Genomic DNA, 11,743 nt, shown 5'->3' on the forward strand with positions numbered 1-11,743 from the left:
ATTCATTCATTCATTCATTCATTCATTTGTGTGTGGGCCAGCATGCATGTAGAAGTCAGAGGGCAGCTTGTGTAGGAGTGCTGGGATTACAGACACACCCAGCCACATCTGGCTTTGTGCTTGGGTTTAAGCTTTTTTTAAAAAATATTTTATTTATTATTTTTATTTTATGTGTATGAGTTATAGGTAGGCCTTAGAGCTTTTATGAACATTACTACTCCCATTTCTCTGTTTAATGTTCAACATTGTGAATATATTGTCATTTTTCTTAATATTTTATTATTTTGATTTTGTGTATGAGTATATTGCCTGCACATAGGTAAGTGTACACTTGTCGTGCAATGCCTGTGGAGGACAGAAGAGGCCTTTGGATCATCTGGAACTGGAGTTACAGACAGTTGTTAGCTGCCATGTGGGTGCTGGGATTCTAACCCAGGTCTTCTGCAAGAATACTCAGTATTCTTAACCACTGAGCCATCTCTACAGTCCCAGGTTTAAGCTTTTTATGTGGGTTCTGGGGATGAAACTTGGGCCATCAGGCTTGCATAGTGGTGCCTTTACTTGCTAAACAAGCTCCCTGGTCCCCAAATGAGAGACCCTTAAAGTCAACTAAAAACAAATAACCTAGACGATTGTATTGAGAGGTCCTGGTTTTGCTGTGTGTCCCAGAGATGAGCAATAAATATATAGCCACTGTAGTAGACTTGAAGACAGTTGGGACAGAAAAACTGAAGAGATGAGGAGATCTGGGCAGCAGGGAAGGGGTTGATGTAGTGTGTGGTCTTGGGGTCCAGATTAGACATGGATATGTGTTTGGTCATCTTTAAGTGGGAATGGAGGAAAGGATGGATGGAACAGGTCTTTGAAGAAAGAATCTGATAACAGAAAACCTACCTTTTTTCTATATTTTCTCTAACACCTTTTCCTCCAAAACCTAGGTCTAATTTTAGTAACAAGAATGAAGGCAATGTACTTGGAAAGCTATAGAATGGATTAGAGGAAAAACTAAAGGTCTGTGTAGAAGGAGGGCGTCCCAAGTTCACGGCTTAGAAAACTACTGTGAATGTATTACTCCTGCTCACAAAAATCTACACAGTTAGTGTAATCTTGGTCAAAATGCCCCAAAATTATACACCACAGTATGTGTGTAGTCTGTAAATTATAAATTGATATGGTTATTTATATTTATATAATTGTAAATTATAAAATCTATACAGAAAGACAAGAAAATCTTGAAGAAGGCAACAGAGCTAGAAGGTATGCTACTAGATACCAAGATTGATTTAAATTCTGTTTAGCCTTTAAAATTTAGATTTCTTTATTTTTATGTGTATGTGTATAGGTATGTGCATACCGCAGCATATACATGGTGCTCAGAGGACAACCTGTGGGAATTGGTTCTCTCCCACCATGAGAGTTCTAGGTATTGAACTCAGGTCATCAGGCTTGGCAGCAAGCACACGTACACACAATAATAATAAAAAGTAAAAATTTAAAAGTAAAGCAAGGGATAATTAGCATAATAGTCAGAGCATTGATTATTTGGAGGCAGGGCTGGAGGGGTGTAGAAAGGAGGATTCAATTGGAGAGGCTCCATAGGGCAGAGGCTCCATAGGGAGCCAACAGTTAGCAACAAAGCTCTCCTTCTTAAGATCAATGGTGAACACAGGGTGATCATTTCATAATTTTCTCTGAAATGTAAACAACTAGGTGATATACTTTCATAGTGAAAGTGTAAAAGAGAAAAGTCAATGTCTTTTTTAAAAAAATAAGCATATATTGTTTTTATTTTCTGTGCACAATACAACAGTAAGCAAACTGAACCATTAAGCCCTGTTACACATTAACAATTTCAAAGAGCATCAATTATACAATGAACACTAAGCACAGAAGTGCTTATAGATCCAGGGCTTAAGGGGAAGTGGTCCGCAGACCCCCACAGGGCTTTGTGAATATCCTTGACAGGAGCCACTTTGTAATTGCTGGCACAACCAGAGAAGCAGAATTCTCAGCCAGATATTCAAGGAAATCATGCAAGTGTCCCGAGAGTGAGTCAAGGCTCTGTCTATCAAGAGAGGAATGGGCTAACTTTGCTCTGATTTTCACAAATAATATCCGGAGGTGTGGCGACGCCCCATAAACCTGAGACATTGGAATATTAGGCTGAGCCAGGAGGATTTCGACATACTGGACCTTTTCAGACTTTCAGAGGCGCTGTCTGCGGAGCATCACATTGAAATACTCGTATTGCTGCTACAACTTCATCAACGGCATACGCCTTATTATCAGCATCTCCTTGCAGTTTCTTGCAAGTTGCGTACTCTCCGAGAACAGCATCCAGCTTCTTCTTAGCAGGGGGTTTGAATACCTGCTTCTCCTTAGTGATCAAGTCCCAGTCCATGACAAGCCATGACTTTAATTTGTCAGATATCTTCGCTTCCTTTCCATTCTTTTCAACGGTGGTATCAGCTGGAGCTTTTTTCTTCCTAGGGCGCTGGGGTACTTTGCTGGACAGCTCCTGCAGAGGCTGTCTTCGGAGGGCGGCCTCTTGGTGTCTTAGGAAGAGCAGGTTGAAGACGCTTCAGCTCCCGCCCAGTTGACTTCTTCCCCAAGGAGGCCCCAGTCACCTTTCCCTTCAGCCCGTTCCTTGGGGTTGACCTCCTGATGTCTCCTTCAGCAGATTGCTGAAAACGAGGGCGACCATGCTGTTTGGTTCTCATTTAAAGAATTTCGTTCTTTCTCTTTTGAGAACTGTTTCCCAAATCTGGAACCGTCTAGAAGGACGAACACAATGTGGAGGCAGGATCTGGGGGCTGTCAGGTAGTACCCTGGGTTCTCAGGCCCTCTGGTAGTTGGAGGCCAGAGGGAGGCCAGAACCCGGCACTCACTGGTGGTCTGCTGAGCTTGGAGCAACTACCTGGACAGAGGTCCGAACCCACCCTCTCAGGCTGTCTGCTAGGATCTCTTTTTTTTTTTTTTTTTTTTTGTCTGAGACAGGGTCTCCCTGTAGCCCCAGCTGGCCTGGAGCTCACTATATAGACCAGGCTGGCCTTGAACTCATAGAGATCCACCTGCCTCTGCGTCGGGAGTGTTGGGATTAAAGACCTGCACCACTACACCCTGCTTGTCAATAAAGTTTTTATTATGGTTAAGATCAGAAAGCAGGGGTGGGCAAGATGGCTCAGCAGGTGAAGGTGTTATGTTAAGCCTGATGGTTTAACATTGGTGGGACCCACATGACAGAAGGAGAGAACTGACTCTTGCAAATTGTCCTCTGACCGCCACATGCCTGCTTTAGCATGCACGAAATACATAAATAAATGAATAAATAAATAAATAAAAGTTAAAAAGTCCAGAAAGCGTGATAATCATAACACTATTCAAGTTCACTAATAAAGAGATGTTTGAACTTCGGAATCAGCACTTTGCCACATCTTTGAAGTTTCCAGAGATGGTATTTCATCTTCACAGATTTGCCGGTACTCATGACAGAGAAAAGGCATTAACGCACCGAGGGGAACAGAAGCCCAGAACACCAGAGAAAAATTCTCAAGAAAGGAGAATTCCAGTTGAGCGTATCTTAACGAAATACATTGAGGGAACTTCTAGAGTCATGGGCCAAAGATTGCACAAAGGGTCATTCATTTTTCTGTCTTGAGTTTATATAAAAATAGGCTTCACAGACCATTTGGTAGCCTGTTCAGACAGTAATTCCAGTTACCATTTTCAACAGAGGCCATAATTCTCATTGGGCAAAAACTGCTGAGTGAGTTATTACCATGGAAACACATCCATAGGAGGGAGTTTGGGAGATGACTGCAAGGAGGGAAAGGCTTAGTCTGCAGAGATGCTGGAGGGAAACTGGAGGGAAGACGGTCTTACACAAAGAGTAACTGTGGAGAAAGGCATTCTGGAAATAGAAATGTGGAATTGCAGTTGTCTGTGCAAACACAATTTTAAATCCACCTTCTTTTACAGAGTTAACCCGAAACACAATTAAAGTAATACTAATCAGGAAAGGAAGGCTTGGTAGTTTTGTTTATTCGCTTTTTTTTTCTAGAAGTGCATCTGAAAATTCTAACCTTGCATCAGTCTTGGGGTTGGAGATTCTCAGAGGTTAAAAGCACTTGTAGCTCTTGCAGAGGACCCTAATTTGGTTCCCAGCACACATGTTGGGTAGCTTACAACCATCTATATAACTCCAGCAGCTCCAGGGGATCTGTCACCAGAGCCCTCTTCTGTCCTCTGTGGGCACCTACAAAAAATGGTATACACTCTCACACATGCATATACATAATAAAATAAATCTTTAAGAACACCAATCTCATCAGGCATGGTGGTACACACCTTTAAGCATCTGAGAGGCAGAGGCAGGTGGATCTCTGTGCGTTCAAGGCCAGCCTGGTCTACATAGTGAGTTCCAGGCCAGTTGGGGCTACAGGGAGACCCTCTCTCAAAAAGACAAAAACAAAAAAGAACATCAATCTCTTTTCTTATTCCTTGTTTCACTTTTTGCCAATTTGCCTGTGAGTTACATTCAGAATATTAAGGATCACTAACTGGCAGAAGATAGAAGCAGTCACACACAGCTGTTTGTTGGAAATCAGTTTGTTAAAGGAGCCAAAATGGAAAGGATGATTTCATCTGTGAAGGTGGACGCAGCTCTAGGAGTGAGAAACACTCACTTCATGCAGGTGTGGTGTAGGCTGTGCTCCTTTTTGAGGATGAGACCAGTTTGGAGAGTTTGGTTTGAACCACTTTATAGGCAAAAAAAAAAAAAAGCCACAGGAAACATTCTGATATGACAAAAATGTGCAAAAATATTATTTTGAAATTAAAGGCAGGTGGTCTTTTGCATATACTTAAAATTCGGTAAGAGCTGTGGCTTATGTTGTTAACACCCTAGTGCCCTATTGTGGATTGTATGCCTGTGGCTAAACTTTCAGTCAAGTTTTCATGCCCAAGATGGTTAGTCAGTGCTCTCTGTGTGTGTGTGTATGTGTGTGTGTGTGTGTGTGTGTGTGTGTGTGTGTGTGTGTGTGCGCGCGCGCGCATATCAAGCTTGGTAGAAAACTTGGACCAGAGCAAACAATATGAGGAACAGGTAGCCCTTACCATTGTCTAGCTTAGCTTAGGATGCCATAAGACAGAAAGTCAAGCTTGGTAGCCCTTACCATTGTCTAGCTTAGCTTAGGATGCCATAAGACAGAAAGACACTGGACAGCTACAAAGGAAAAGCACAGGTTATAATGCCAAAAAAGGGGCATCTAGTTCATTCTGGACATTTTCCTAGGGACTGAGAACATGGTTATACAACAAATGCTTTGTGATTGATTATATGCCAAGGGTGTGATCACAGACCTAAGAGCTTTGGAAATTCTTCAGGTCATAAAGTTGTAAAAAGAAGTGCATTGTCAAATTTGGTATCTTTTCTTAGCTGGCACAGTAACTAGTCCGAGACAGAATAGGCATCTCTTTCTAACAAAACCTAAGGAATGTGGTACGAGCCCAAACCCAAGGAAAATATAATTATTTCTATTTACAGTGAAGTCAAGTGTGTTAACTTTCTTCTAGGATTGCTATCTGTCACGGTTAGCTTCAGTTGTCAGCTTGACACACCAGAAAAGAAGGAACCTTAACTGAGGAATTACCTCCATCAGATTGACCTGTGGCCTTGACTGTGGGGAAAATTTCCCAATTTCTAATTGATGTAGGAGGGCCCAGCCCACTGTGGGCAGTTCTATCTCTGGGAAGGTGAGTCTTAGCTTTATAAGATAGGTAGCTGAGCAAGCCAGGGGAAGCAAGCCAGTACCCGACATTCCTCCATGGTCTCTGCTTCAGTTCCTGCCTCCAGGTTCCTACCTTGAGTTCTACCCTGGCTTCATCAGTGATGGACTGCAACCTGGAAGTGTAAGATGAAATAAATGTTTCCCCCTTGAGATTTTTTTTGTCTCCTTTGCTTTTTTCTCTTCTCATTCACCTTCTTTCTTTTCTTTTTAGACAATCTTTTGTGTGTGTTTGCTTGCTTTTTAAAAAAGTTATTTTAAAAAAATTTAATTTTTTTATTTTTGAGAATTTCATGCAAGAATAATGTCTTTGTATTATTTCACCTCTCTCAGTCCCCCACAAATCTTCCCATGTTCCCACATGCCATCTCAGTTTCTTCTCCCCTTATTTGATTATTACATATACTTGCATACATTTACAAATATGCACACACACATAATGCATGGAGTTCACTTAGCGGTGGTCCTGTGTATCTATGTTTAAGCCTGCCCACTCAGGATTAGGTAGCCTCTCAGGAAGTGAGTCCCTGGAGAAAACAGATTCTCCCTCCCTCAGCATCCATTGGTTAGACGTCTATTGCTCTTCTTTCATCTTAAGGTGGGACCTTGTGACATTCCCCCACCCACCTTCATGTCAATTACTTTTGTCATTATGGAGAAGATATTTTAGACAATAAAAGGTATTTATATAAGTACTAGGTGTCCAGTTTTTGTGAAAGTTGTTCAATTCTTCATAGAAGTTGTTGAATAAATTATAGATTAACTATATGAATATACATATTTATATAAAATGAAGGGCATGCTGTGAACTGGACAAGTACCAGGCACACACAGAGCCTTTTCTTTGGACTGTGAATACATAGCCTCCTTTGTGTTTGGAGTGTTGTGTCTTTTCTCTGCATCGGGAAGCACTCTATTATGCCTAACTTCTGGGTGAATTTTAGGGTAGACCTGGGTGATATTTAAGAGGTCATCAAATTGATAATTATTGAAGTAAAGATGATCAATGAATACCCATAAGAGTTTGCAGTTTCTTAGAATTCTGTACTTTGCAAGGAACTTTCATACATTTTTTTTTTTTTTATCCTCACAACAATCCATTTAGGTGACTATCCTGCAGATATCTTTCCTTCCTTCTTCTCTTTCTTCTTAAAAATTGTTTATTTGTGTGTGTGTGTGTGTTTACATGCATGCATATGTGTGTATGTGCACATGCATACATGTGTGAGTGGCCATGTGAGGCAAGAAGGGGTCATTGGATCTCTTCTAGCTGGAGTCATTGGCATTTGTGAGCTGCCTGATGTGGGTGTTGGGATCCAAACTCCAGTCCTGTGATGTGGGGACCTAAAGGCCCTGTCTTGCCAAGGTGGTGCCAAGAGGAAGTTACTGGGGCCTGCCTGACAGGTTTTAAAAGTCTGAAGGATACTTCTGCACTGCTGAGGAGTGCGTGATCAGCGTGTGATCATCCTTAAGATACACCCTCAAGGGGGAGGGGGATTTCCAGATGCCTTTATAAGCTCTATAAGGCCTGCAATAAATGAATTCCCGCTTGAGTTCCCCTTTATGTCTGATTGTTCCTGGTGCTGGGGACGGCAAGGACTGGCAAACGGCGCTCTTACTCATCCCCAGTCATCCTCACGCGGGGGTTGCAGGCTCAACACCCCCACACTCTGATAGAGCAGTAACCTCTGAGCCATCTCTGCTTTTTATTTATTTGCTGGTTTATTTGTTTTCATTTTACATGCACTAATGTTTTGCCTACACGCTTTAAGTGCATACATGTATGCAGTGCCCATGGAGGCGGAAGAGGGCTTTAGATCCCCTGGAACTGGAGTTACAAACAGTTGTTAGCTGCCATGTGGGAAATGGGAACAGAGCCTGGATCCTCTGGAAGAGAAGCCAGTACTCTTAACCACTGAGCCACCTCTCCAGCCTCCATCTCTCCTTTTATTATTTATTTATTTATTTGGTCATTTTGAGCTAGGGTCTCCCTGTAGCCCCAGCTAGACTGTAACTCGCTGTGTAGACCAGGCTGGCCTCGAACTCACCGAGATCTTGCTTCTGCCTCTGAAGTGCTGGGATTAAAGGCGTGTGCCACCACCCAGCCTGTCCCTCCTTTTTTTGGGAAGACTGAGCCTTAGGGAAAATAAAGACTCCCTCAAGGGCACACAGATCAGGATGGAACAACTGCTGACGAGCTCCATCCTTTCAGATGCCAAAGACCATTGACCCACCGCTGCTGTGTCCAAGGGAAGTGGCCACATTTCTCCTTCCCTCTTCATGAAATAGGACCATCTGCTTCTATTCTCTTCCCATCCACCAAAGTTGCTTTTTGTTTGCTCCTTGAACATTTTCCACCTGCCGAGCACCAAGGGCTATGATGTTTTGGCCAAAATGATTCTTTCCTTATGTCTTAGTGACCTGTGAACACAGAGGCATCGCTCCTGTGAGCTCCTACCATTGTGGGAGAAAGCTCTCTGTTTCTAGAAGAGGAATTCTGAGATACACACATCCCTGCCTGGGTATCTGATGGATCTGAAAATGGTGTTTTTTTTTTTTTTTTATATTTTGTTATTTTTATTTTATCTGTATGAGTGCATTGCCTGCATATATGTGAGTGCACCCATGTCTTACAATGCCTTGGAGGTCAGAAGAGGGCTTTGGGTTCCCCTGGAACTGGAGTTAAGGATGGTTCGTAGCGACCATGTGGGTGCTGGGAACCAAACCCGGGTCCTCTGCAAGAGCAGTCAGTGCTCTTAACCGCCGAGCCATCTCTCCAGCCTTCTAAATGGTGTTGTTTTAATGGTCATCAATAAGCAATGTTCTGTGCTGGCTGTTTAATAAGTTGATCAGCAAATACTTTGTTGCTTGATTACAGGATTGTTGGGACACTGGAGATTAAAAAAAAATTTTATTATTATTATTTTTATTTTATGTGTTGTGTATTGCCTGCATGTAGATAAGTGCACCTGTGCTGTGCAATGCAACAGAAGAGGCTGTTGGATCCTCTGGGACTGGAGTTACAGACAGTTGGTAGCTGCCATGTAGGTGCTGGGATTTAAACCCAGGTCTTTTGCAAGAACAACCAGTGTTCTTAACCACTGAGCCATCTCTCCAGCCTGATACTGGAGATTTAACGTTAACTCATTCCTCTGAACCTTTTAAGAGAGTATCTATATATAGATAACACTACTTCCTCCTCCTCCTCCTCCTCCTCCTCCTCCTCCTCCTCCTCTTCCTTTTGAGACGGGATCTGTCAATGGCCTGGAACTCACCAATAAGCTTGGCTGACTGGCTAGCAAGTCCTAGGAAGCTATCTGTCTATCTTTCCAGCACTGGGATTATAAGCACATGTCCACCATGCCTGCCTTTTTATACAGGTTCTGGGGACTGAACTTAGATCCTTGTGTTCATGCAACTAACTAAGCTGTCTTCTCAGTCCCTCTAGATTCTTCTATTTTTAAGAATTTTTGGTCTTTCTTGAGACTGCATCTCCCTGTAGTCTCAGATGATCTGGAACTCACTATGTAGACCAGGCTAGCCTTGAACTCACAGAGATCTGCCTGCCTCTGCCTCCTGAGTGCTGGGATTAAAGGCATGTGCCACCACTCCCAGCCCTCTAGATTATTCTTAAAGAAGATAAGATTGTGAAGCCTAACCCAGTGCTTTTCTGTAATCTCTGCACATGGTCCTGACCTCAAAGGCTGTATTCTTGGTGCCCTTTGAGTTAGTTTCTCCTTACTGATACATATTTTCAGCCCCCAGACAAACTATTCTTATTTATAGTTTTGTTTTTATCTGTGATTTAGAATTCAATAATTTCTTTGCTCTAGATTTTTTTTTTTTTTTTTTTTTTTTTTTTAAGCAGGTCTTACTATGTAGCTCTAGCTGGTTTGGAACTCACTATGTAGACCAGTCTGGCCTCAAACTCAGAGATTCACCTGCCTCTGCCTCCTGAATGCTAGGATTAAACACAAGTGTCTGTATAGATATTTTAGTTAGAAAAGGTAACCATTTCCAAGCCATAGAGCTGCCTGTTCTGTATGACTTCAAATACTGCTTTCAAGAACTAAAGTGTTTGGCTCGCCACAATGTCCTTGAACAATAGTCAGTCTACTGTGGTATCTCAGCCTGTGGTTCTCTAACTGGAAGAACTAAAGTTAGAACCAGAGCCAAGATCTCCCACTTCAGAGAAACCCTAGCACAAATTAGTCAGAAGTTAAGAAATTCCCATTTGGCAAGGGCATGACAAATACCCCGGAGTCCTGAATATATTTAAGTGCCATAAATGGTGAAGGTAGCAGTTCATTAAATCTGAGGAAACAATTTAAATAATAAAACCCCAAACTTCAGACTCACTATTATTTTCTTTTCCCATGTTCAATTTCCAGCCAGGAAATAGTGTCGTGGAAAAACAATCTTGTGGTTCAGGTCATACTGCCAAAGAAATGCATACAAGTGATCTTAAACTAATTCCTTCACTAATTCCTTCAAATGAGTTTCTAAATGATTCTTGAGGGGGATTCCATAAGCTCCTTTGGTAAATGCTAGCAACGTTTGAATGATCTTGCAGCTAAAAGGGGGCTCATAATAGTTAAACTATGCCTTCCCTCCTCTCATGTCAGAGTACCCTCAATGAGTGCTTTGTACAGACTGGGGATGTCAAAGACATGCCTTGACACAACTGTTTTGCATTTACTCTGTGATTTTTTTTTTTTCCAATTTTTCCCCTTGTTCTTTCAGTTTGTAGGACTAGAACTTCCATTTATTCATTTAGGGTTCTTGTTAAATAAATTGTATTTATGATATATTATCATTATGTAGTGGTATCATTTGTGGTGATGTGTTGTTTTCAAAGGGTCTGAAGTCCTTTTCTTGCAGTTTTATTATTACTTTTTTTAAATGATTGGTTGCTGGAGCTGTTCAGAAAGTCCATATGCCTCTTAATGCTCTTGTTTTATTTCTTGGACTATAAATAGTGTGGATAATATTTGGACAAGTCTATGAACTTTCCACTGACTTTATTAGAACAGTGTTTTCCACTGGTTATTCCTGAGGGGTGGAGGCAAGATCTGATAAGAGGTTGGCTCACTAAACACTGTAGATACTGACCAACCCTGAGAAGAAAGGGACAGAGTAGGAGGAATGAGAGGAACGCGGGGCCTGAAATAACCCTTTTAAAGTCACACCCTGGCCATACCTCTACTCAGTGAGACCCTTGGATGAACCGATCTGATCTTGAGGGTTTATATGTTACCTGCTATAGATGCTCATATTTTTTTGTTCCTGTCTAAAGCATTTGCCTTGAATTCTATTCTGTATAGCCAATGCTAGACCTTCTAAATAATCACTCTTGCATCATTTATACTTAGGTTCCTATGTATACCCCACACTCAGTAGGTCCAAAATTGAGCCCTCTGCGAAAACCTGCCCTTCCTTATCTGTGTGAGTTCTATCAACATCTGCCAAGTTGGTCACACAAGATACTGTGTGCATACTTGTCTCAGCTCTAGGTTTACTCTGAGCTGTAGAAAATTTTGATCTGATCTTGAGGTTTTATATGTTACCTGCTATAGATGCTCATATTTTTTTTTGTTCCTGTCTAAAGCATTTGCCTTGAATTCTAGTCTGTATAGCCAATGCTAGACCTTCTAAATAATCACTCTTGTATCATTTATACTTAGGTTCCTATGTATACCCCACACCCAGTAGGTCCAAAATTGAGCCCTCTACGAAAACCTGCCCTTCCTTATCTGTGTGAGTTCTATCAACATCTGCCAAGCTGGTCACACAAGATGCTGTGTGCATACTTGTCTCAGCTCTAGGTTTACTCTGAGCTGTAGAAAATTTCAATTAGTAGTGCCTTAAACAAGATGGTTCATTTTAGTTGCATGCTGTGCATGGTGGCTCATGCATATAATCCCAGCATTCTGAGTCACTGAGGCAGGAGGAGTGCC

At 41.8% G+C, this 11,743-nt stretch overlaps 1 pseudogene; it reads right to left on the reverse strand.

The window, feature by feature from the left end:
- Positions 1-1,852: 1,852 nt before the first annotated feature.
- LOC103748811 lies at positions 1,853-2,720 on the reverse strand (annotated as a pseudogene).
- Between the last annotated feature and the right edge of the window lie 9,023 nt (positions 2,721-11,743).

The sequence above is a fragment of the Nannospalax galili genome, unplaced genomic scaffold (assembly GCF_000622305.1).
Source record: "Nannospalax galili isolate Female #2095 unplaced genomic scaffold, S.galili_v1.0 scaffold1086, whole genome shotgun sequence".
In the NCBI taxonomy this organism is placed as follows: Eukaryota; Metazoa; Chordata; class Mammalia; order Rodentia; family Spalacidae; genus Nannospalax; species Nannospalax galili.